The sequence below is a fragment of the Scardinius erythrophthalmus genome (genome assembly GCF_964197995.2).
Source record: "Scardinius erythrophthalmus genome assembly, chromosome: 18".
Classification (NCBI taxonomy): Eukaryota; Metazoa; Chordata; class Actinopteri; order Cypriniformes; family Leuciscidae; genus Scardinius; species Scardinius erythrophthalmus.
In genome coordinates this window covers 38,024,805-38,050,746 of record NC_138238.1, presented here as the reverse complement: position 1 = coordinate 38,050,746, position 25,942 = coordinate 38,024,805, and the positions used below count along the sequence as shown (strand labels likewise).

At 38.2% G+C, this 25,942-nt stretch overlaps 1 protein-coding gene across 1 annotated transcript in view; it reads left to right on the top strand.

Moving 5' to 3' along the window:
* slc39a11 (solute carrier family 39, member 11) overlaps positions 1-25,942 on the top strand; it is a 147,858-nt gene that overhangs the window by 39,706 nt on the left and 82,210 nt on the right. The window lies entirely within an intron of this gene.

Here is a 25,942-nt window from a genome sequence, read left to right as displayed (position 1 = left end):
CAATACTGTACAAGTCATGCCAATAAAGCTCATTTGAATTTGAATTTGAGTGAGATAGAGAGTGAGTGAGATAGAGAGAGAGTGAGTGAGTGAGTGAGGAAAATATTCGCATGTTTTGTAGACTTTAAAAAAGCATTTGATTCAATTTGGCATGATGGTCTACTGTACAAAATCCTACAAATCGGCATTGGCGGAAAAACATTTGACATTATAAAATCTCTGTACACCAACAGCAAAAGTGCGGTGAAGATCGGTAACCACAGAACCGCGTTCTTCCAGCAGGGCCGTGGAGTGAGGCAGGGCTGCAGTCTGAGCCCGACATTATTCAACATCTACATCAATGATCTGGCGTCAGCGCTGGAGAGCTCTACTGCGCCCGGCCTCACTCTACAGGGGTCAGAGGTCAGATGTCTGCTGTACGCGGACGACCTGGTCCTGCTGTCCCGCACACCTGAGTGCCTTCAGCAGAGCCTGTCCCTGCTGGAACAATACTGTCACGACTGGGCCCTGACAGTCAATCTGGACAAAACCAGAGTCATGGTGTTCCAGAAGAAAGCCCGATCTCAGGCACACAAACACCAGTTCCTGTATAAAGGCCATGTCCTGCAGCACAGCTCTAGCTACAGATATCTGTGTGTGTGTGTGTGTGTGTGTGTGTGTGTGTGTGTGTGTGTGTGTACAGCTCTAGCTACAGCTATCTGGGCATCGACATCAGCGCTTCGGGACGCTTCGGTCTGGCTGTGAAAACACTCGGTGAAAAGGCTCGGAGGGCTTTCTATGCTATAAAGTCACGATGTGGACACTTAAAATTACCCATTAAAACCTGGATAAAATTATATAATTCAATAATAAAACCAATTCTTTTATATGGATGTGAAATTTGGGGACCAGTACTAAATTTAAAAAATTGGGATAAAACATCAGTAGAAAAATTACAATTGGAAATTGGCAAAAATATTCTCGGGGTTCACAGAAACACGTCCACTGCCGCCTGCAGGGCTGAGCTGGGCCTGTACCCGCTGAACATCGAGATCCAGAAGAGATGTGTTCAGTTCTGGCATCACCTCCATCAGTCTGACCCAGAGTCAGTGCAATATAAAGCCCTCCTCACCAATGAAACCTCAGCAGAACCTCATCCTCTGAACACACTCGCTCTCCAACTCGTCCATCAGAATATACTCCCCATCAACCCCAAACCTATCATTAACCAAATCCACAAACATCTAAAAGACACCCATGATGAATCACTAAAAACACATTTTGCCCTCCAGAATAAACTCCAATGTTACTCGACCCTCAATAGAACCACTAAATTGGCCAGTTATCTATTTATTAAACATTTTAAAGAAAGACAAATCCTCTCCAAATACAGATTAAGTGACCATGATCTAGAGATAGAGAGAGGAAGACGTAGACTAACATGGACAGAGAGAGAGCAGAAGCTCTGTAGACACTGTGACCTACAGCACATCGAGGATGAGGAACACTTTCTGCTCTTCTGCTCTAAATACTCCAGTATAAGAGAAACCTTTCTGCCCAGATTTGAAATCTTGATTCCATCATTCTCTGAACTGAGTGACGCTGAGAAAATGTTCTTCTTACTGGGAGAAGATGATAGTACAGCTGCACTAGCGGCTACATATGTGTTAGCTATTCACAACGCCAGAGTCAGCTAATTCTCTAGAGAGACCCACTGTACTTATTCATTTATTAGGATAGATTGTGTTTATTTATCTATTTATTTATATTTACTATGCTACATATGACATGATCTATACATATGTTTTATTTGTTTTATTATTTATATATAATATGTTGATGCTTTGGCAACATTGTGTTACACAGTCATGCTAATAAAACTCATTTTGAATTTTTTTGAATTGAGTGAGAGAGTGAGAGAGTGAGAGAGTGAGATAGAGAGTGAGAGAGTGAGAGAGTGAGATAGAGACTGAGAGAGTGAGTGAGTGGAGTGAGTGAGATAGAGAGTGAGAGACTGAGAGAGTGAGAGAGTGAGAGAGTGAGATAGAGACTGAGAGAGTGAGTGAGTGGAGTGAGTGAGATAGAGAGTGAGAGACTGAGAGAGTGAGAGAGTGAGAGAGTGAGAGAGTGAGATAGAGACTGAGAGAGTGAGTGAGTGGAGTGAGTGAGATAGAGAGTGAGAGACTGAGAGAGTGAGAGAGTGAGATAGAGACTGAGAGAGTGAGTGAGTGGAGTGAGTGAGATAGAGAGTGAGAGAGTGAGAGAGTGAGATAGAGACTGAGAGAGTGAGTGAGTGGAGTGAGTGAGATAGAGAGTGAGAGAGTGAGATAGAGACTGAGAGAGTGAGTGAGTGGAGTGAGTGAGATAGAGACTGAGAGAGTGAGAGAGTGAGAGAGTGAGATAGAGAGTGAGAGAGTGAGTGAGTGGAGTGAGTGAGAGAGTGAGATAGAGAGTGAGAGAGTGAGATAGAGACTGAGAGAGTGAGTGAGTGGAGTGAGTGAGATAGAGAGTGAGAGAGTGAGAGAGTGAGATAGAGACTGAGAGAGTGAGTGAGTGGAGTGAGTGAGATAGAGAGTGAGAGAGTGAGAGAGTGAGATAGAGACTGAGAGAGTGAGAGAGTGAGATAGAGACTGAGAGAGTGAGAGAGTGGAGTGAGTGAGATAGAGACTGAGAGAGTGAGAGAGTGAGATAGAGACTGAGAGAGTGAGATAGAGACTGAGTGAGTGAGATAGAGAGTGAGAGACTGAGAGAGTGAGAGAGTGGAGTGAGTGAGATAGAGACTGAGAGAGTGAGATAGAGACTGAGAGAGTGAGAGAGTGAGATAGAGACTGAGAGAGTGAGAGAGTGGAGTGAGTGAGATAGAGACTGAGAGAGTGAGAGAGTGAGATAGAGACTGAGAGAGTGAGATAGAGACTGAGAGAGTGAGTGAGTGGAGTGAGTGAGATAGAGAGTGAGAGACTGAGAGAGTGAGAGAGTGAGATAGAGACTGAGAGAGTGAGTGAGTGGAGTGAGTGAGATAGAGAGTGAGAGAGTGAGAGAGTGAGAGAGTGGAGTGAGTGAGATAGAGAGTGAGAGAGTGAGAGAGTGAGATAGAGACTGAGAGAGTGAGTGAGTGGAGTGAGTGAGATAGAGAGTGAGAGAGTGAGAGAGTGAGATAGAGACTGAGAGAGTGAGTGAGTGGAGTGAGTGAGATAGAGACTGAGAGACTGAGAGAGTGAGAGAGTGGAGTGAGTGAGATAGAGAGTGAGAGAGTGAGAGAGTGAGAGAGTGAGAGAGTGAGATAGAGACTGAGAGAGTGAGTGAGTGGAGTGAGTGAGATAGAGAGTGAGAGAGTGAGAGAGTGAGAGAGTGAGAGAGTGAGATAGAGACTGAGAGAGTGAGTGAGTGGAGTGAGTGAGATAGAGAGTGAGAGAGTGAGAGAGTGAGATAGAGACTGAGAGAGTGAGTGAGTGGAGTGAGTGAGATAGAGAGTGAGAGACTGAGAGAGTGAGAGAGTGGAGTGAGTGAGATAGAGACTGAGAGAGTGAGAGAGTGAGATAGAGACTGAGAGAGTGAGAGAGTGGAGTGAGTGAGATAGAGAGTGAGAGAGTGAGTGGAGTGAGATAGAGAGTGAGAGAGTGAGTGGAGTGAGATAGAGAGTGAGATAGAGAGTGGAGTGACTGAGTGAGAAAATGTGTGTGTGAGTATCTAAAAGAATTAATACTTTTTTAAATTGAATTAGAAATTCATTAAATTTAAGAGTTTGTCTGTTAAGAAACAAACAGTCCAGATTAATCCAGTTTGGCTCACTATCAGCGGGGAAAGATTGACTACATGCGTTGACTATTGAGTGTAATATTTTCAGCGGTGACGTACATATAGAGAGACTAATTTCTTGAATAACTGAGAGCCACTCAACTCCTCAGAGTTTCAGAAACAGTCAGAAAACCCTTTCAGAAACTGCTCACCTCTACATAACTCTCCTTTAGCGCAGCGCTTGTGTAACAGACTCACTTCAGATGTTCCTGTTGTTATGCAGAATCCAGTACTTTTCCTTTATCTGTCAATGATTCTTTATACGTCAGTGGGAAAAAAAACACTCAAACTGTTGGATGCCGTGAACTGCATGTTGCATCCACAGTTATATTGAAGCACGTCATTCTGTGGTACACAAAAACTATCAAATATTGTGAAAATAACCCTGAAATCACCTCAACCCAGTTATTGAGTAGAACAAATAACCCAGCTATCTATCCTGTACCACTGCTCAAAAGCTTATGTTTTCAAAAAAGTCACCAAAGCTGCATTTATTTGACCAAAAATACAGAAAAATTCAGAAAATGTATTACAATTTGAAACAGCTGTTGTGAATGTGAATATACAGTAAAGTGTAATTTATTCCTGTGATCAAAGCTGAATGTTCAGCATCATTACTCCAGTCTTCAGTGTCACATGATCCTTCAGAAATCACTCTAATATGAGGATTTGATGCTCTAGAAACATTTATGATTATTATCAGTGTTGAAAACAGTCATATTTTTGTGTAAACTGTCATGCATTTTATTTTCCAGGATTCTTTGATGAATAGAAAGTTGAAACGAGCAGCATTTATTTGAAGCAGAATCCTTTGTAACATTATAAATGTGTTTTTTTTTTTTTTATCTTACCCCAAACTTTTAAATGTTATTTTAGGATGAATTCCACAAAAAATATTAAGTAGCAAAGACTTCAACATTGATAATAATGCTTCTTAAGCACCAACTGGAATATTTTGGTCAAATAAATCTATTTTTTGTCCTGCACTGCGTAGGCCTGTATCGTTTTACTCTGAAAAAGAGTCATTCCTCTCTTTCCAGCATCTTTTGTGTGCTGAAGCAGGTGGTCATGTGTTTGCGTGACTTCTCGTTAGCTTGGCCACAGAGGCTCTCGTGCAAAGCTGCTCTTGACGACCGGCGCACGGCAACAGGTTCCATGACAACCGCCTCTTCCTCTCGCAGAATAACCCGAATCTTCTCGAAACACCTCAGTTCTCCAGTGCATCTGGCTTTGTCTGATTAGATTGAGCAACCGCCTGCGTTATTGCTTATAAGAGTGTGCTTGTGTGTTGAAGAGCTTTGTTGCATCGCAGGAGAAGTGTGACACGACTAAGAAGGTGTGAAGGGAGGTTTATTACTTCACAGTGGCTTGTTTAAATATAAAAAGTAGTGTATTTAAAGCGTGGAGGCTGAAGATTGTGGGATGGCGGGTAGGAGGAGTATTCAGTTTTGCCATTTTTTGGATGAAGTTTTTGGATGTGAAAGTTGAAATATCCAGAGATGCGTATTCATGTGCACACACTCAGATTCCCTGCTGTCAGCGCTTCTCTTATCTCATGTGTACAGTGTGTGTCGTCCAGCTGTAGTCCGTCTGTCTGGAGAAGCCGATAAACACTGGACATCGGCTCATCCGTCTCTCTCAGCTCCGCCTGAACTCTGAGATCTGAGTCACATGATGGCGAGCGTCCTCGCGAGACAACGCCAACTGACACTTAAATCCTCAAGATGTTTGGATTGTATGAGTAAAAATTGATGTTGCGTACGTGCCAAGTTTAGAGTTTCACTTTGGGGTTTCACTGAGCATTATATAACATTTGCACGACACGTTTTCAACTAAAAACTGAAAAGTTTTCATGCGTTTTGGCCGTTTATTTACATGACGACTCGTTTTGGGGGTAAAAACGCAAACACAGGTTTCAAAGTGCATGTTTAGGGCCCTATATAATCCTTTTTATTTTTTCCCAAAATCCGTTTTATATCCATTTTCTTTTTTTTTGAACTGCAAATTTGTAATAATCTAATAAAGCATGTCTAATTATTTGAAATCATGAAACTTAAACAATTGAGCAATTAATCAAAAGTTTAACAAAATTACATGTTTAGGGCGTTATAAAATTCGTTTTATTTTTTCCCATATTTATTTTTTCATTTATTTAAATTTTTCTGGATTCTTTTTTCTTTCATTTTTTTTGCGCTCCATTTTAATGCTTTCATATTTTTTTTTGGTAATCAAAAAGCATATCTAATTAACTGAAATCATAAAAATTATACTTTTTTTTTTTTTTTAAGGAACATTTCTGATTATTATCAGTGTTGAAAACAGTTGTGTCGCTTCATATTTTTGTGGAAACCGCAATACATTTTATTTTTCAGGATTCTTTGATTCTTTGATGAATAGAAAGCTTAAAAGAACAGCATTTATTTGAAATAGAATCTTTTGTAACATTATAAATGTCTTTGCAGTCACTCTTGATCAGTTCAATGTGTCTTTGCTGAATTTAAGTTTAATTCTTTTCTTTGCTGAAAAAAAGTTTAAATTTAATTTCTTTCAAAAAATCAAAATAAGTTAAAAAACGTTTGCCTAAATGTGAACCCAGTACAATAATTTTTTAAAAGTGTTGGCGATGTTTTGTTACTGATTGTCCTGATATAAACACCTGTTGAAATCTGTGATTCTGCAGGGAAATAAATCTTAATACACGTTTCCTGATTACCACAATCTTAAATATTTACTGGATCTGTTGTGCAGCCCTGTATTCATTTTCATCCGTGATGTTCTTTAACTCCACACTCACCTTTCCTGTTGTGATCCTGGACCCTGGAGCGTCGAGCTGTGAGTTTCCACTGAGATGTGAGGCTTATTTCCAGTGTGTTGCATGAGAAACCCTGTGGGAACAGCTGAACATTCATGCATTTCCACTTTAATATTTATGCACCTCCAGACTTGTTGAAAATCAGTCCAGTGGCAAATGTGAGATATGTGAGATCGTGACCGTGTGTGTGTAAGTGTGTGTGTGTAATATATCAGACTTGTGGTATATAGTGGATATAGAGACGGTGTTTACCTCATTTAAAATGACTTGGTAACACTATACAATAAGGTTCATTAGTTAACATAGTTAACATGAACTTCTTCAACATTTATTAATCTAGTTCATATTAATTTCAACATTTACAAATACATTATTAAAATCAAAGGTTGTATTAGTTAACATTAGCACTGCAAATTTACATGAACAAACAATGAATGGCTGTATTTTTATTAACTAACATTAACAGAGATAATAAACAAATGTTGGTAACACTTTATTTTACAGTTACATTTGCAACTAACCCTCAACCAAACCCTAATCCTACCCTATCCCTATAGTAAATACATGTAGTTAATTAATATGACTCAGTACTTAAATATATAATTACACTGTTACAATGACACTTTAAAATAAAGTGTAACCCAAATGTATTCCTCATTGTAAGTTCATGTCATTTAATACATTAACTAATGAACCTTATTGTAAAGTGTAATCAGTGACTTTCCTCATCATGCAGTGTGTAGATCATCAAGAGTGTGTGTGAGCTGAGAAAACTCCGAATACATTGTTTTTCTGTGAGTGAATGCAGCACAATCGCCAACATAAATGAACAACTTTACAGGAGATTTTCTCAATGTTTCGATTTTTTTGCACCCTCAGATTTTCAAATAGTCGTATCTCGACCAACTATTGTCCTATCCTAACAAAACACACATCAATGGAAAGCTTAATTATTCAGCTCAATTTAAAACAATTGAGCGTTCGCAAAGACCCGCCCCCTTTAGTTACTGTTGCTATGTCGGACAAGCCACGCCTCTCTCACACACACCATGTTCTCACGCAGTGAAACACACATCGCGGAGCAGAGAGGACACTGACAACACACTGACACACAGGACAGACCAGCTTACTTCTGATATTAAACACAGTCTCAACTTTCAAATTTGGTCATTTTTTTTAAAGAAATGTAAACCATAAATAGCGTTTTGTGTCTCTTTAATGTGTCTGACAGATCGCTCAGTTAAAGCCGCTCGTGAACCGATCATCTCTTCCTTCTAGTTCATTTATAGCATCAGATAAACATGAATGAACATCAGAAGGAATGTTGTTTTAAACGCGGAAAGACCTCAGGACACTCCGCTTTTCAAGTTCTAATCCACCGACGTTAATCTACGAACTCTCCTGACTGATTTGTCGGACAAAAATGGCGGATGGCGGGTTATGATTGGTCAGATCGCCTGTCAATCAAGCTCTCTGCGAAGGTTTTGTGGTCCATGAAGCTGAAGCTGAAGTCATGTGATCCATCACACTGTTATTCACTGATGTTAGAGACATTTTATTTTTATTGTGGAACAAATTGTGTGCTATGCAACGAGCCAGCATGATGAACATGAGTAGAAGCTGTGGTGTTTCTCACATATTGTGTCTCTGTGGCGGATCTGAATGTGTGAAAGTCCAAGGATTTGCGAAGTAGGACAGTCTTCCTCACACACACTTCACAATCCCACGCTGTGAACACCACTGGCTTATGGCGATCCAATTAAACGATAAACACGAGGAGGACTGAAGAGATCTCGGCCCGGCCCGTCTCGTTAATTGCTCTTTATTAATAACTGACCCTCAGGAGCTCCAGGTAATGCGGAGTATAGACTGTAATTGTTCATGAGAAATGCCATGAGAGTCTGTCATCATTAACATCATTAACAACGATGAAGGAATCTAAAGTTTGTGGCATAAGGTGTGTGTGAGAGAGTGTGTGTGCGTGTCTGTTAGTGTGTGTGTGTGTGTGTGTGTGTGTGTGCGTGTCTGTTAGTGTGTGTGTGTGCGTGTCTGTTAGTGTGTGTGTGTGTGTGTGTGAGAGAGAGTGTCTCTCTCTCTCTCTCTCTCTGTGTGTGTGTGTCTCTGTGTGTGTGTATGTGAAATGAGTGTGTGTGTTTGAGAGAGAGAGTGTGTGTGTGTGTGTGTGTGTGTGTGTGTGTGTGTGTGTGAGTGTGTGTGTGTGTACGTGTCTGTTAGTGTGTGTGTGTTAGTGTGTGAGTGTGTGTGTGTGTGTGTGTGTGTGTGTGTGTCTCTATCTCTCTCTGTGTGTCTCTCTCTGTGTGTGTGTGTGTGTGTGAGTGAGAGAGTGTGTATGTATGTGTCTCTGTGTGTGTCTCTCTCTCTGTGTGTGTGTGTCTCTCTCTGTGTGTGTGAGAGTGTGTGTGTCTCTCTCTCTGTGTGTGTCTGCTTCTCTCTCTCTCTCTCTCTCTCTCTCTGTGTGTGTGTGTGTGTTTGTGTGTCTTTCTGTCTGTCTGTCTGTTTGTGAGTGTGCGTGTCTCTGTGTCTGTGTGTGTGTGTGTCTCTGTGTGGGAGAGTGTGTGTGTGTGTGTGTGTCTCTCTCTGTGTGTGTGTGTGTCTCTGTGTGGGAGAGTGTGTGTGTTTGTGTCTCTCTATGTGTTTGTTTGTGTGTGTGTGTGTGTGCCTGTGTGAGTGTGTTTCTCTCTTTCTGTCTGTGAGTGTGTGTGTGTCTCTGTGTGGGAGTGTGTGTGTGTGTCTCTCTCTGTGTTTGTGTTTGTGTGTGTGTGAGAGAGAGTGTGTGTTTGTGTGTGTGAGAGAGTGTATGTTTGTGTGTGTCTCTCTCCGAGTGTATGTGTGTGTGTGTGAGAGAGAGTGAGTGTGTTTGTGTGTCTCTCTCTGTGTGTGTATGTGTGTGTGTGTGTGTGTGTGTTTGTGTGTGTGTGAAGCCTCATTAGTTGGTGTCCGCTCTCGCACATTAAGGCCAGTGTGAGCTCAGGAAGTGTGGAATGTTCAAGTGTTAATCAGTAACACATGTGAGTGTGTGTCGGCAGCGCACTAATTAACCAGCGAATGAGTTTGTTGAGCCGCTCGTAACCTTCCCGTGACTCTCAGTGTATTTGTGTGTTGTTATTTTTTCATAGTCAAAGAATGGAAGAGAAAAAATAAGCTGCTACTACTGCTTTTTTTTTTTAAGTAAAAATAAAATAAATCTATATTACTGGTAAAAAGTGTGTAAAAAAAAATACAGTAAAAACAGTAAAAAAAATAAAATAAAATTTCAGGATTCTTCAATCAGTAGAAAGTTCAAAAGAACAGCATTTAAAATACAATCTTTTGTAACATTAGAGATGTCTTCACTGTCACTTTTTATTTAATGCCTCAAACTTTTGAATGTTAGTGTTTCTACAAAACGATATTAAACATTCAGTTTTCATTTAGCTTTACATCACAAAAATAACTTACTTTGTAAAATATAATCACATATAAAAGAGTTATTTTAAATTAATATTTCACAATATTACAGATTTGACTATATTTTGGATCAAATAAATGCAGCTTTGATGAGACTTCTTTCATAACATCTTAATTATTCCCACCTTTTCAACAGTGGTAAGTCACAGATTTCACTGAATATGCGCTCGCCGGTTGTTTGGTTTACACACTAATGAATAATGTATTACAGTATTGGACTGTGTATTCTATATTCTGGATGTGTAGTCGTGTGTGCAGAAGCTCCCGAGGAAAGAGTGCAGAATTGTTTGTTTATGATAAACAGCCGTCCACCCATGATTGACACGCTCTTCGTTTACCATGAAGACTCACATGGTCACACAGACTGCGGATGAGGAGTTATCATATGATTTACGCCTGTGGAATCTCATCTTTCTAGGAAAGCAAGTGTTTTGCACACTGTGGATCCCCACGGGAGGAATTCCTCTGGCATGCATTTGTTGTGAGGGGAGAAATGAAATCTTATTGTTAGCTGATGTATATGGTTTCAGGAAAAGTGAGCAAAAAAAATTGAAAGAAAGAAGTGATTCTGAACCGCCTGAAACAAGTCGTCAGTAATCAAGTCTCACTTCCTGCTGAATCAGGTTTGTAACTAATTTGCATAATGCCCACCTCTGGTCTTGATTGGCTGAACAGTGTCTCTTAGCTCCGCCCTCAAACACTGTAGTTTATAGTTTGTAACTAATTTGCATAATGCCCACCTCTGATCTTGATTGGCTGAACTGCGTCTCTTAGCTCCGCCCTCAAACACTGTAGTGTATCTGAGACTGGAAGAGTTTGGTTCGTGTTGTTCGTGTCGAGAAGACGCTGTTTTCTGCTGACAAAGCAAATCCACTTTGATGAGATCGATACGGTAAAACCCACGCTATCGCTACTGTTCGTATCACTGTGTGTCGAGAGCTGAGAGTCAGATATGATAATGAGCGTTTGCTTTCTGACCAATCAGAGCAGAGCTGCTCTCAGAGAGGCGGAGCTTAGAGAGACTGAATCCTTTATCGAACCGTTTCAGACACTGAGAGGAAAGAGCTGATGCTGCAGTGTGTATTATGAGAAAATTAAAGTGTTTTTGACCTTGGATGCATGTAAACCTGTTATAGGAGACTCAAAAACAACATTAGGAAACTTTAAAATAGCATAATAGATAAAAAAGCGCTCATAGTGTTGAAGAAACACCCATAAAATATGTTTTCCAAGGGACAAATCCACATTCACACAGTAAAGTCACTCCATGAACTGAATCCCAATTCTGGCTACGTCTACATTAATCCGGATATATTTGAACACGGCGTTTTCGTTTTCATCCACAATAGCGTTTTCAGGTGTTTTCCGATGTTTCAGTGTGGATGAGAAACTTTTGAAAATGTCTGAAAATGCTAAATTCACCGCGTAAACCCTGACAAAAGCTCACTGAGATGACACTGACGGAAAAATAAATAATAAAGTTATCGCTCAATTCTTCTAGCAGGATCATTTTATTTATCAATCATCATTCACTGATGCGTCCAGCAAACTCACTCACCATTATATGTTTGGTCTAAAAGTGCTCTCATGTTTCACCGCAGGACAGCGAATACGAGTGAATTCAGTTATATACGCCAAACCGGCGTTTTCAAGTGTATCCACTTTAGAAAGTGTTCAAATCTTAGTTTTCGTTAATAAAAACAGTGAACGGAGAGAAAAAGATGCGTTTTTGAGCGAAAGCGTATTAGTGTGGACAAGTCCTTAGTCAATTGCAATCTGTTCTGCAATCTGTGTCAGGGAATCAGAGAAACACAAGGCACTTTCTTTCTTAGGCAGGGAATGTCATTGGGTTGTCATTGGCGAGATTTGGGAAAAACAATCATGTCCGTTTTGAGTGTGCCAGTGGGACGCCTGTGTACGCGTGTTTGATGCCATCAGGACGACCTTCGTTTTACAGCAGTCCAGCTAAGAAACTGGCAGCACTTCAATAACTCTACAACTTGGAACAGTTTTTCCCTGTTCACGCAGGCTTCTGTCAGTCCGCCAGTCGGATGCAGGGAGGGGAGAAAAAGCCCTCAAACTCTACTGTAAAAGCAGACCTGAATGCCTCCATATATGATTGTTCTGCTGACTGTTATGAAACAATGAGTGTGCGGGTAAAATGTTGTGATTTTTAACATCTAAAGACTTCTGAGGTTCAGCTGTCAGCGTATGCTCATAATTGGAGCTTGTTCAGTGTGTATGGATGATTTAGCCGTACGCCTGATTAGGTGAAACGTCTCCTTGGGAGACTTTAATTCTTTAAATGTCACAGTTATAATGGCTCAAGATGTGCTGAATGTTTACTTTATTCCACTCTGTTTTTATATTCATTTTTGGATTTAAATGTGCACTTTGATTTAAATCCAATCAGATTTAATATTTTTAATTTGCAGGTTGATCCTTAAATGGATGCAAGTCAAATTAAATTTAAGGATAAAGTATAAATTATAACTTTTTATTATTATTATTATTATTATTTATTATTAATATTATGCATTTTATTTGTCAATAAAAAATGCATTTCGTAATTTGATGTATTCTGGTTTAAACTATATTCAAGTCACATTTATGTGTATAGCGCCTTTCACAAGACTTTCACAGGACAGATTTACTGAAATGCATGATTTGAATGTTTATAAAAACGTAATATTTTCTATTGTAGCATTTAGCAGATTAGAGCTGGCGATACTATAGTTTACATTTAGCGACGATATAAACAATCACATAGCTGAGATTTGCTATATAGTATGTATGGCTTTACATGAGTGTACTGTATGTGTCCTTATATTACATGTGGCCCTGTGTGTGTGTATATATATATATATATATACTTGTAAATCCCATTTTATATTAAGAGCTGGCCGATAATATTGTTACTTTATGCAATTAAATAAATCAGGCAGATGAGATTCAATGCAAAGAAATCTAGAGTAGGCTTGAGAATTGATTTGTTTGTGAAAAGTGATCTATATATGCTGACTTTCCGATCGTGCCATATTGATTCTTTTTATGCTTTTTTTTGCATACATTTCTTTGCAAATATATGTGTGTGCACGTTTGTATTCCTCTTTTCGATGAAATGACATGAGAAATTACATTTTAAGATCAGTAATTGATCTTTTGTCACTCCGCCCTGATATCTTCATCGCTCATCGTTAGGACGGGTGACAGCGGTGGCATGTGTGTTAGAGAGGGAAGTGCACTCTTTCTTGACTTATTGGACATAACCAATCTCTTTTAACACACTGCAATCCTCTGTGTGCTTGTTTTGATGTCTTGAGTAAGAGATGTATTCGTCTTAGAGTGATGCACCTTCTCTCTCTGTGACCTACAGTTGTACAGTAATTGTTACATTACGTCACGTCACATTTACAGAGTGCTGGACTCTTGCATTGACGAATACAAGATCTTGACCAAAAATGTATGCACCTCTTGATAGAAATAAAGGTTGTGATGCTATTTACATCAAGAGGTGCATACATTTTTGGTCAAGATCTTGTATTCGTCAATGCAAGAGTCCAGCACTCTGTAAAGTCTCCTCCAGCACATCCCAAAGACTTTCAGTGAATTTAAGGTCTGGAATTCATGTGTTAAAAAAATGATTCTTCATTCTCCTTCCCAACCATTCCTTCACAATCTGAGCCTGATGAATCTTGACATTGTCATCCTGGAATATGGTTATGATATGACATGACAACTTGAGTTTTTTGAGTTTCCACTGTTATATGATAGGTGGCGCTATGACACATCTTCTGAAAGAGCACAGAATCTTCTTTTACTCTTTACATATAATGAAAGTCAATGTGGTCTGGATCTGTCATGCTCACAAATAACAATAATGAAACAAATGAAAGTATCATACAAGTAGTCCATACACTTTGTGCATTACATAAGTCATATGATTACTTCATGTGATGAACATATTATTTATTGAATTTTTGAGAATTCATGTTTTTGGCGGCAAATGGCTCCAGATTTGTAGTCCGTTCGGCTTTGTCTATTTCAAGGTTTCGACAGATAAGACAGAAAATTTCATTTTTGGGTGAGCTGCCCTTTTAAACAGTCTTCAAGACAAATTTATTCGAATAAATCGTGGGTTTTGGAACTGAAATGTCGTGCGGTGATAAATGCACGCACATTTGCATAACTCTTTTCTGTCGCCGCAGGAGCAGCGAGACCCTTCCGGCCCTCCAACATAAATCCTAATTCACACGTCTCCATCAGAGGGCTAAAAATATCTGCAGGAGAGTGGGAAAGTGGGGGAAAATGACTGGTTTTCTGTGCAGATTTGCCTCGAGCATCGCCAGCGTGCATTTCTGAGCCAGCACTGCGTTTGCTGATGATTTCGATGCATTGATCAGTTCTTGACGTGCATCTTCTGACATGTTGTCTCCTTATGTTCTCTGTGCCGGTGGTTATATAATCAGAGTAACTCAAGGGCTCGGTGGACCGGAGCCAGTGCCAGACCTCAGACTGACTCATACTGGCACACGGGAGCTTCACTGAAGGCATGGTTTGTTTTGCTGATGCTCATATTTGAGGAGGACTCGAGAGGATCTGTCCTGCAATGCTGTGCTCCTTCATCACTGCCTTATTTCACATCACATGGATCAGGTTGAAGTGAATATTGTGGACAGTAGTTGGTTTTCACACACGTCCGACCCACTTTCTTGGCTTTTTCAAGCAAAGAACCAGAGCGGAAAATTTGTCGTTTGAATGATCAGAATTGGCATTTAAAAAAAATATTATTCTGTGGTAAATCTAGGATTCTCCCAAGTCAGGCCATGCATAGATATTTCAATACAGAAATAAATGCATGGCCTGACTTGGGAGAATCCTAGATTATGGGAGAATTATAAAACAAATTCAATTTCAGCTATAAATCAGCTCTTCAACTCAATTCAGTTCAATAACAGTGTCAATGTTGCAAAGTTAATCAATTATGAAACTAAATGAATTCAGCTCTACAGAAGACAATAGTGTCATTATGCATTTTAGATCAAGTTTTGTTCTTATCTGATAGTGTCAGTGCAGTCAAATCAATGTTATTGCTGAATATTTTAACTTTTAAAGGGGTGGTATAATGCCCTTTTCAGAAGATGTAATTAAAATAAGTCTTTGATGTCCCCAGAGTGTGTGTGTGAAGTTTTAGCTCAAAATACCCCACAGATATTTTTATATAGCATGTTAAAGTTGTCACTTTTTGAGGGTGAGCAAAAACACACCGTTTTGTGTCTGTCCCTTTAAATGCAAATGAGCTGCTGCTCCCGGCGCAGGGGGCGGAGCTTCAACAGCTTGTGTCCTTTTACCTCACACACACATGCATTGAAAATTTCAAAAACTTTTAGCCTTTTATGTTCAAACCGAAGTCAGAAAAATGGAGAGACTCAAGAAGAAGTGACAACATGTAGAAGCAATTTCTGAATGGTTAGTTGGTGAATTTATGTAGACGATGTGATGATGTTGATAATCTATAAATCGTGTTCAGGGGGCGGGGTTTATGTAAATTCTAGGGTTGGTGATGTCACTAACCCGGGAGGAATGTGGTGTAGTCTCTACCAGCCGTTTGTTGTAGTCCTTAAAAAGCGATTTCTGTAAAAGCAAATATCTCCCTTTGCTTTGAACTTTGAGCGTTGTAACTTTGCAGATGTTGTTTATGCGCAAACAGCAACATTACACACTAACTAAAATTATAAATGTGAAATCATAATCAACCACCCCTTTAAATTTTTGAGTGGGCCTTTATGAAATAGGTTTGGCTTAAAATCTTCTCACTAATCACTCCATCACTTTACTCTAGGAAATGTTATTGCTCGGCACATTCCTACTTTTTGCCCCATTTTGTGTGCGAACTGCATCAGTCGTTCGATGAGCCTGACGTCTGAGATTAATAACAGTTGATCGCTATATAACTGATCGGTTGTTACTCTGTTTTCTCCTCAAATAAACACAGGCTTGATGGAGTGCTCTATTTCATGCTATTAGTCACCTCAGGTCAGAGGTCAAGCTGATCACAAACGCCATTGGCCGCGGCTCATTTAAGAGCATTCATGTGAGTAGTGAACTCAATCATGCATCTGTGATATGAAACATTAGCCGCGGGTCTGCTTGACCCGATCTCACCCTGTTTATTTGACACAATAAGTTCATCGGACTCATCAGATGCCGATGGTTGTGTAAACATCATCTGCTGTCCCCTGGAGCAATCCGGCCCTGTTCGCTTCAGTTTCTGCACTTCTGGAAATGAAAAACAATGTTGCATGATAAAGGACAAAAGTGATCTATCCATCAATCTATCCGTTTGTCCGTCCGTATATGTGTTGGGGCTGTCAAGTGATTTAACACTTTTACATGATAGATTCAATCTAATTAATCACAAATTAAGCACACATCAAATTTGGCTGAGAAATAACACCCAAAAGATCACTTAAAGTCATTATTGTGTTAAATGAGAAAAGCATCAAATAGACATTACAGAGAGATAAAAAATAAATACATTTTATTTGTTTCAACATAGAATTTATTACACATTTAACATTTCGGCTTCAACATGTGGGTGATATAAAACATATGGAAATATAAAATTATTATTATTTTAATGAAATTATGGTCTAAATAAGAAACTAAAACTGACAGTTAGGTGATGGTAAAGTCATTGAGTCATTCATTCGTTCAAACGGCTGATTCATTCAGGAATGAAGTAAATGACTCTCTTTATGAATGAGTCATTGAATCATTGGTTCACCCGATTGATTCGCTCAAAACTTGGATTCATTCAGAAATTAAGCGCAGTAAATATTACTGTATGAGTAATATTTTTATTGGCAAAATTGAGCAAAAGCAGACAATATTGTGTCAAAAAACAATATTAACTTTTTATTTATTGAATTGTTGAAAAAAAATCCATATCACATTTGCACTTATGATATTCAGGACAAAAACAGCACTGATGTGATATTGCGCTCGTTACTCGTGATATTGCTTAACTCTTTCATGATATGAATATGAGACAAAAACTCATACAGGGGGATTTTTTCCCTGATATCTTGAATTTTAGGGCCATATAAATGCATTCTACAGGCTCCATGTTCATCACCAATCAACTTTATCAAATGTAAGATGATCAACATCTGATGTGCGTGTTAAATGCATTATAAATTTGAACATTATATATATATATATATATATATATATATATATATATATATATATATATATATATATATATATATATATATATATATATTAGAGGTGGGCATAGATTATTTTTTTTAATCTAGATTAATCTAGATTAATTTTGAAATTAATCTAGATTAAAATGGCTCATTTGAATTCTGCCGAAGGCATTCAGAATATGTGTGCTACCCAAATAATGACTATAAAAGTAGGCTAAGTCTTTGAGAACGGGTTTCTCAAGCCAGGTGGCGCATTAGACCAGGGGCTCATCTCCTGTTTCCAAAATGCATCACAAACTGCTTGAGAAAGCTGTTCTACTCATAGACTGTAAAAGGTTACTTCTGTACTGTTACCGTCCGTAGGCAACATAGGCCTATGTTATTATCAACTACTATAGGCTATCAATAAGGGATGGGCGATATGGCCTAAAATCTATATTGTGATATACATTGCAGCTTCTTGCGATAACGATATACAGTATATTATAATAAAACCATTTTTCAGAACAGGGTACACAGACCCTGCTAAACAACTGCAAAATTTTTTTTTTAAAGGGTATATGTAGTTTTGAGAACATATATTGTGCAAAACTGTAAGTATACAACATAATTTTGCAGATAAATAAAATTTAAGTACACTAGCTGCAGAGATCTTAAGTAGGTCTAATGTTTATTATAGCTTTGAGCTTATGAAACCCCAAATTTAAAGTTATAATATTGTCTAACTGATGTCTTTTCAGTTAAAAAGAAACACAACAACGATTCTTAAAATCGGGCGTAGACAGAGATTATGTGTTAACGTTACACCACTAGATATATTGGAATGAGAATAATACGCGCGCGCTGGTATTCAGTGATGTCATGTTTCGTTTTGAATTTGAGGTGTACCGTGGTAGAACGAATTAGTCGTGTGTTAACTTACCGAACCGTTACCCCACACACTCGGATAGTTTGCTGCTGTTTGTCGGACTGCTTAAATCCGAACCAAGTCCAAATTATGGATGTTGCAGTTTTCACTTTCAGCCGTGTTTACTTAAGATGACGACGAATATGCGTTGCAGCCGGGTTTACCTCGCGGCCGCGGGTAGATTGCGTCATCATAGCTTGCTCATCTCCCAACCCAACTTGGGGAATAGATTAACGGCGATATTTTTTTTATCGCGCGATAAGAGTCTCGCGTTAACGCAGCGCGTTAACGCCGATAACGGCCCACCACTAATATATATATATATATATACAGGGATGCACATAAGTGGTGCGCAGGTGCGCATGCGCTACCCAATTAAACAATGCGTACCAGATGAATTGCCGCAACCCTCATTTGCGTACCTAAGATTTGGGGATAGATAGGTGCGCAATCTGTGGTGTTGGATAGGCCTCAGAACTAGAGATGCGCGGATGGGCTATTTCATCCGCAACCGCATCGCAAAACTCATCATCCGTCCGCCATCCATCCGCACCAACGTTTTTGACCAATTTTCAAAACCGCAACCGCCCGCCATCCGCTGATTGGGCAATGCAAGGCGCTGCTGATGACAGCCGCGAGACTAGAAAACTCTCTTACCTCAGAATATCAGCAGTGAACTCTGTCTCCGATCGGCGCACATGGACAAAAATAAATAAATTATTTAAATAAATAAATAGCCTAAATTAAACGAACTTCGGCAAACCTGACCGTACAATATTTTCATTGTAGCCTAATAGAAAACGCATTTTGGCACATCATTTAGGATTTTTCGTTGGTGCGCCATCAGCTAGCCTATGCCTACAAAAGACAGATGAAATTTAATATTAATAATTGATCCATGTCGGTATACACAGCCTAATATTTTACACTTAGGCTATAATTAAAAAATAGCCTAAACAATCAAGATAGCCTATTTACTTTTTTTATTTATTAAAACCAGGAAATTGGTTAATGAAACATGGATTAAAATTAAGATACCGCCGGCGTTGCCATCTCTGATAATAACAAGCAGTCTGCATAGACTCGACTAGGCCATGTTAGCCTACTGCCTGATAAAATTTTTACTATTTTAAAGTGTGCTCGATTTATTTTTTATTTTTTAACTTGGATGTAGGTATAGTCAGATAACAATATTTAACAACATATTATGCATCCCTCTAATTTATTCCTCCCGTGAGGTGGGTTAAGGAAAAAATGCATTTGAAAATGTGAGGACCAAGCAACAACCCCAGGTTCTCCCCTGAGAACAAGACCAAAAATGTTATGTGCACCCCTGTATATATATATATATATATATATATATATATATATATATATATATATATATATATATATATATATATATAAATTATATATATTAATTAAAACACTTTTTTTATTATTTTTATGTAATGCATTTTATAATTAATCTATTTAATTCATTATATTACCACATTGCGCATATTGATCTTCTGCAGAAAGTGAACAAAAGTTCTTGACGAGCAGCAGCACAAAACATGATTAGACACTACAATCCTGTTTGTTTTATTCTCAGGCGCATAAATTTACATATTTACATAATTGTCAGGACATTGTTGCTGTGTGGGGCTTGATCCAGTGCGAATCCCATAATTGCCTCTATCTATTATAATTTCTGTCTTTTGAATGCCACCTTTTCAAATCGGTGCTGAACAACATTGCAGTGCCCAGTGTGTCTGCCAAGACCCTTAGCCAGCGCTTTCAACCAGATACTGTAATACTGATGATTCACAAATCAGTGCCTGAATATATTTGCATGAAAATGCCACCATGGAGGCATATAAAAGTGAGCTTTTGTGTTTTTTTTAATAACTGCTGTATGATTCGCTTTGTGGCCAGATTTCCTCTTTGTCTTGATTTGAACAAGACTCAGGACTCAGTTGCGCTCGCTCACACAGTAACTCTAAATTGCTCCGCTATACACAGTTAGGACGAAATTGTCTTCATTCTCTCTCTGTTGCGAGCTGATAGCATTTACTTCGTGTTGAGAAGTCCATCAAAAAGCTTTCTTTGAAATGACTCATGACGTGCTCTTGAGATGTGGCTGGTTTTTGGAGTAGTTTTGTCAGGCACGACTTTGATTTTTGTTCCCTTATGACCATCTTAATGTGGAAAGGTCAGGCAGGTCAATGGGAAAGACACATATTGCAGCGATATTTAACATGCTGTCCGATATAATATGATGTCTAAGATTAGGGAAGATTAATTCTTTTAATTCCTTTAATTTCCTGGATCACAAAACCAGTCATAAGTCGCACGGGTATTTGTGGCAATAGCCATGGGTCAAAATTATCGATTTTTCTTTTATGCCAAAAATCATTAGGATATTAAGAGAAGATCATGTTCCATGAATATATTTTTAAAATTTTCTACCGTAAATATATAAAACGTTTATTTTTGTGAGTGAATGCAGCACAATCGCAAACATAAATGAACAATTTTATAGGCGATTTTCTCAATGTTTCGATTTTTTTGCTCCCTCAGATTCCAGATTTACAATAGTTGCATTGCGGCTAAATATTGTCCTATCTTAACACACCATACATAATGGAAAGTTTATTTATTCAACTGTGTATAAATCTCAATTTCAAAAAATTGACCCATGTGACTGGTTTTGTGGTCACATATCTTATCTCAGCACATTTATTAAATGCTTTTATTAGTCTTGAGTTTAGTTTTGAGATTAAATGATAGATTTTAAATTAAATGATAGATTTTAAATTAAATAAATAATTTTTTTAGATAGATAGATAGATAGATAGATAGATAGATAGATAGATAGATAGATAGATAGATAGATTCATTGATAGATAGATTCATTGATTGATAGATTCATTGATTGATATATATATATATATATATATATATATATATATATATAGATATATATAGATAGATAGATAGATAGATAGATAGATAGATAGATAGATAGATAGATAGATAGATAGATAAATAGATTGATAGATACATTGATTGATTGATTGATTGATAGATAGATAGATAGATAGATAGATAGATAGATAGATAGATAGATAGATGGATAGATGGATAGATGGATAGATGGATGGATAGATGATGGCAGTCCGGGGAAAATGGAGATGAGTTGGAGAATGGAGACCAGGAAGTAGACGGCGTGAATAACAAGAGTGCAGGAAACAAACGACACACGGGAACTGGAAACAGGCAGGAACACACGGGAACATCCAAAACGCTCTGACAAAGACAAGGTGACAACAGAGAGACTAAATAGAGATCGCTAATCATCTGCAGCTGGCACTGATCAGACGCGGCTGGTGTGCTGATTTTATTTTTATTTAACCTTTATTTAACCAGGTAGGCACATAGAGGACTCATTCTCATTAAAAACGGCGACCTGGCGATCAGCGGCAGTGATCAGCGACCCTGCCCACACGCGCACACACACACGACGAAAAAAGGAGACAGCAAATTCATAAACCGTGACAGATAGATAGATAGATAGATACATTGATTGATTGATTGATTGATGAGATAACAGATGCATTTTACATGTATCTTTTATTTCTATCAAAATTACATGACCCTATAGTTCCTCATTCCCTTGTTTTTTTTTCTTCTTCAATTTTGTTATAACAATTGCTTTCATTTATTTCCTATAATAAATGATGATGCCTCTAATATATTTGTACATGCTCTCTAAATATGTAACATATTTAAAAATATGTAACAAATCTTCCTCCATATTCTATATTTTCCCACAGCGTTTAATTAACTCTCCACGAGTGATGAAAAGAGTGATGAAAAATAAATGGTTGTTTGTACGCGACGTTATATATTTTCAATCACGGACGTCTGAAGGTGGATTTTCTTTTTTCTTTTTGCACACTTCACTGGCTTCAGGATCAGTCTGAGACTTTGAATAATGAAAGACTTGTAAGAGGAGGAGTATAATTATTGCAGATTGTTCAGATTGCCAATATGAGAGCCCTTTTCATGCGGCGTATCAATGATGAGCGACTTCAAACTGCATTCAGCCGGTCTAGCTCTGAGACTGTTATCTTGAAAACGAGATGTTGAATCTTATATTTATTCCATTTCTCCTCAGTCAAATCCAGTGGGTTTCTGAGAGAGGGCTTGCAGGAACGGGTTTTATTGGGTCAGAGTGTGTGTCTCGAGCCTTATAGCTACAACATGTTCTCTCCACAGGTGGTCGAGCGAGAGCGGGTTGGTGTTAGGAGTGTGTCCTAGAACTGAAGTGGTGGTCATGGTCAAATTTCAGTTTCAATTTCAATTTCAAAACACTTTATTTGTCCCCAAGGGGCAATTAACTAGGCCACGTAGAGTTACGCAAACAATTTAGATAAAAACATCATACAGTAAATAAATAACACAATGTGCACGGAATACACATGCATTATAATGGATACCTAAAAATCAAGTCCATACCATATATAGGAATGAATAAATCCGTAAGATAGATAGATATTTTTATAATCAGCATTGAAAGCATTTTCGCTTTTCATGTGTCACTCAAGGTTGTGTAGATTCGAGGAATGACATCTGGGTCAAATCTCTCCACGATCACCAAATCCATTAGAACACTCTCCAAATCTGAGAAATGTGGGGTGCTCCATTTTGAAATGAGGGTGGACTCATAAATAGATGGTGAAATAGATTTTTAAGGATGAAAAGAAGGTTGGGAAGAGATGGACAGCATGTCCAATTTGAGAATGGAAATTTGATATGGCGATTTTGAGATTTTTAGAGAAGTCTTAAAAGAGAAGATGTCTGGGATGATAATACTGGGAGATCTTGAAGATCTGGTTAATAGCTTTCTCTAATCAGTATGTTCTTCTCCGCCTCTCGGCTCATAATTCACCTCATGTCTGATGATACCTAAGGTCTTATGCCTCCTTTAGGACACCATGATGGTGTCAAAATACTGAATGGACACTTCAGGTGAGCTTTCTTTTTCTAAGTCATTGCTTATAAATTAAGGCGAATCTCACAGGATTTGTCAAGAACATTATTTTTGATTTTGGGATGAAATTTGGGCTATTTTGTGGGGATTCGCCCATTAATGTAATGGAGGTCCAAATGTCAAATTGGAATTCTTAAAATGTTTTTGGATTTAGTTTAAGAAAATTGCTGAGTATTTTCTCCTTAAAACTGCAGTGAACCAAAGACAGTCTCAAAAACACGCTTTGAAATCACGCTTTGTGGTGTTTCTGACGTCACAAACTACCTTGTAACCAATCAGATCAACGTGTGATCGTCAACCAGTGGATCTCTGAGCTGAGTGAGTGAGTGGAGGCGGGGCTCATTTGCATATTCATAGAACCGTGTAGGGTGTCGAGTTACATTCAAGCTATTTTAAGGAATGGAGAGAATTTTTTCAAGGAAAAAACTTTAAATATGTCATTTTGGTGATTAAAGATGAGTTTTAAGGGATAAAATGATTGATTACAAAATTGTGAAATAATGGACATAATGAGCTCATTTGTGACATTCAAGCTAAAATGCTATTTGGATTCTCAAATCATGATGGATAACATGATCATCAGTCAGATTGTTATGCTAATAACAGTATTTTCTTTTTTTAGATTTTAGATTGAGAAATGAATAAAATGAGAAATTGAAAATAGAAGCATTGTCACTGGTTGTCTCAGACAATGGTAGCACCTTTACCTTTTATCTGTGGATGATCATGTCTAATAGATATCTAATATCTAATAATAAGAACTGATAAGAATGTAAATGTGTACCTTGAAATGCAATGTAAGTTGCTTTGGATAAAAGCTTCTGCCAAATGCATACATGTAAATGTAATAGATATTCTGAGAACCAGTAATGATCCATACCAATTTAAAATCCATCTCCATTTGTTGGATCCCTCTCTTTGAACCTCGCATAAATCTCACACTAATCTGAGCTCATATGCCTGTGCACATCTGCCATTGTTCAGGGAGTCCAGCTGTGGAGTCTTACTAATCAAGCAGATCTCATTATGCTCTCGTAATGAATGAGGCTGTGATCTGATTGGAGCAAGACAGTGTGATGAGCCAATCTTGATGTGCATGACATGTTTCTGTAAACTGTTGATCATTGGTCCACTGATGCTTTTTGTTCTTTAAAAGGCATAAAACAAAACAGCACTAGTTTCATGTTCACAAAGTGTAGCTTCTGACTCTTTTCTAATCTTTTTGTACAGCAGATCCGCAGGAGCTTGAGAGATCTCGGTCCGCACACATGCACTTTCAATCACTGACAGCATTCTCCAGTCATCCAGCTGTCTCTAAGCTTGATTTCTTCACACCAGAGTGAGAATATAGATTTGATGTGGATAGATAGTGATGTGGTCCCTTTGCAGTGAAAAAAAAAAAAAGTTTTTCCCTGCAACCGACCCAAAATAAAAAGCAAAAAAGCAACAGCCTTTTTCTTCACTGACTCACTCATAGAGCCCTATCTTACACCAGGCGCAATGCGAGTGTGTTTTGCTAGTTTCAGCCCGACGCAATTTTCATTTTCACGTCCTGCGCCATGTTGTTTAAATAGCAAATGCATTTGTGCCCATGTGCTGTTGGTCTGAGAACAAGGTGTGTGTTCTGGTGCATTGTTGGCGCGTTGCTATTTTGAGGAATTTATAAATTATATTTGTGTAATTTAATATAGTTAATTACAAAGGTTTTGTGTAAAATTCTGAGATTGCATTTTACCTTTTTTTATTAATTTTGAGGAATACTGAATGTTTTCGTGCCAGTGAGATGAGTAAATGCATGTTCACATTTAGTCTAGAACTACAATAACCATCATGTTTTCACACACCTCCTCACTTTATTTCTCTTAACATGGGGACAGGAGAGCTGCCAGTCAATAAATGTGAAAAAGTAACTTTGATATTTTGTTGTAAATTGAAAAAGTCATGCGTTACTTTAGTTACTTGGAAAAGAGGAAAACTCGTGGAAAACCGATCAGAGCAGTCAGACTGAAACGGATTTCCAGAATTGCGATAATTATTAGAATAAGTAATTATTCTGCGAATACTATGATATGTTATGATAAGGCATGGATAATTTTTTTCAAGGAAAAATATTTAAATATGTAATTTTGGTGATCAAAGCTGAGTTTTAAGGTATAAAATGATTGACTACAGGGGGACTTTTAAGCTTTCAGATGCAGCCAAAGAGTCACTTGTTTTGTTCCAAAATGAAGAAACAACCCCAGACAAATAACAACATAGGACTTTGTGAAGGCATCGTTTCGTTCCCGGTTGAATCAGGGCTTTTAAACGAATTGGTTGAATGAATGAAACAATGAATCACTCATAAATACAGCCATTTGTCGCCACCTACTGGTGTTTCAATATACAGTAACTTGCAGCGTGCAATGACTTGCAGCTAGTGTGTGTGTTTGAGGTCAGTCCTCCTCAAGTTCACACAGGCTAATTAACCATCAACATGTTCCAATAACATTTGACAACCACAAATTGTCCTAATACTTTTGGGGCTTTTTTTTTTTTTTATAATATGATGCGTTTTTAGGAGAACAATGAACCAAAGGGTCAATAACAAGGGTGTTTATTGGCCCGGTGGGAACGGCCGGTGCGTGTCATCTGGTGTATAGAGGACTGATGATAAGAGCGGTCAGTGATGATATATCCCTGTGTATCCTACCTCCATAAATTCTGCTAACGGCTTGCTCATTTGG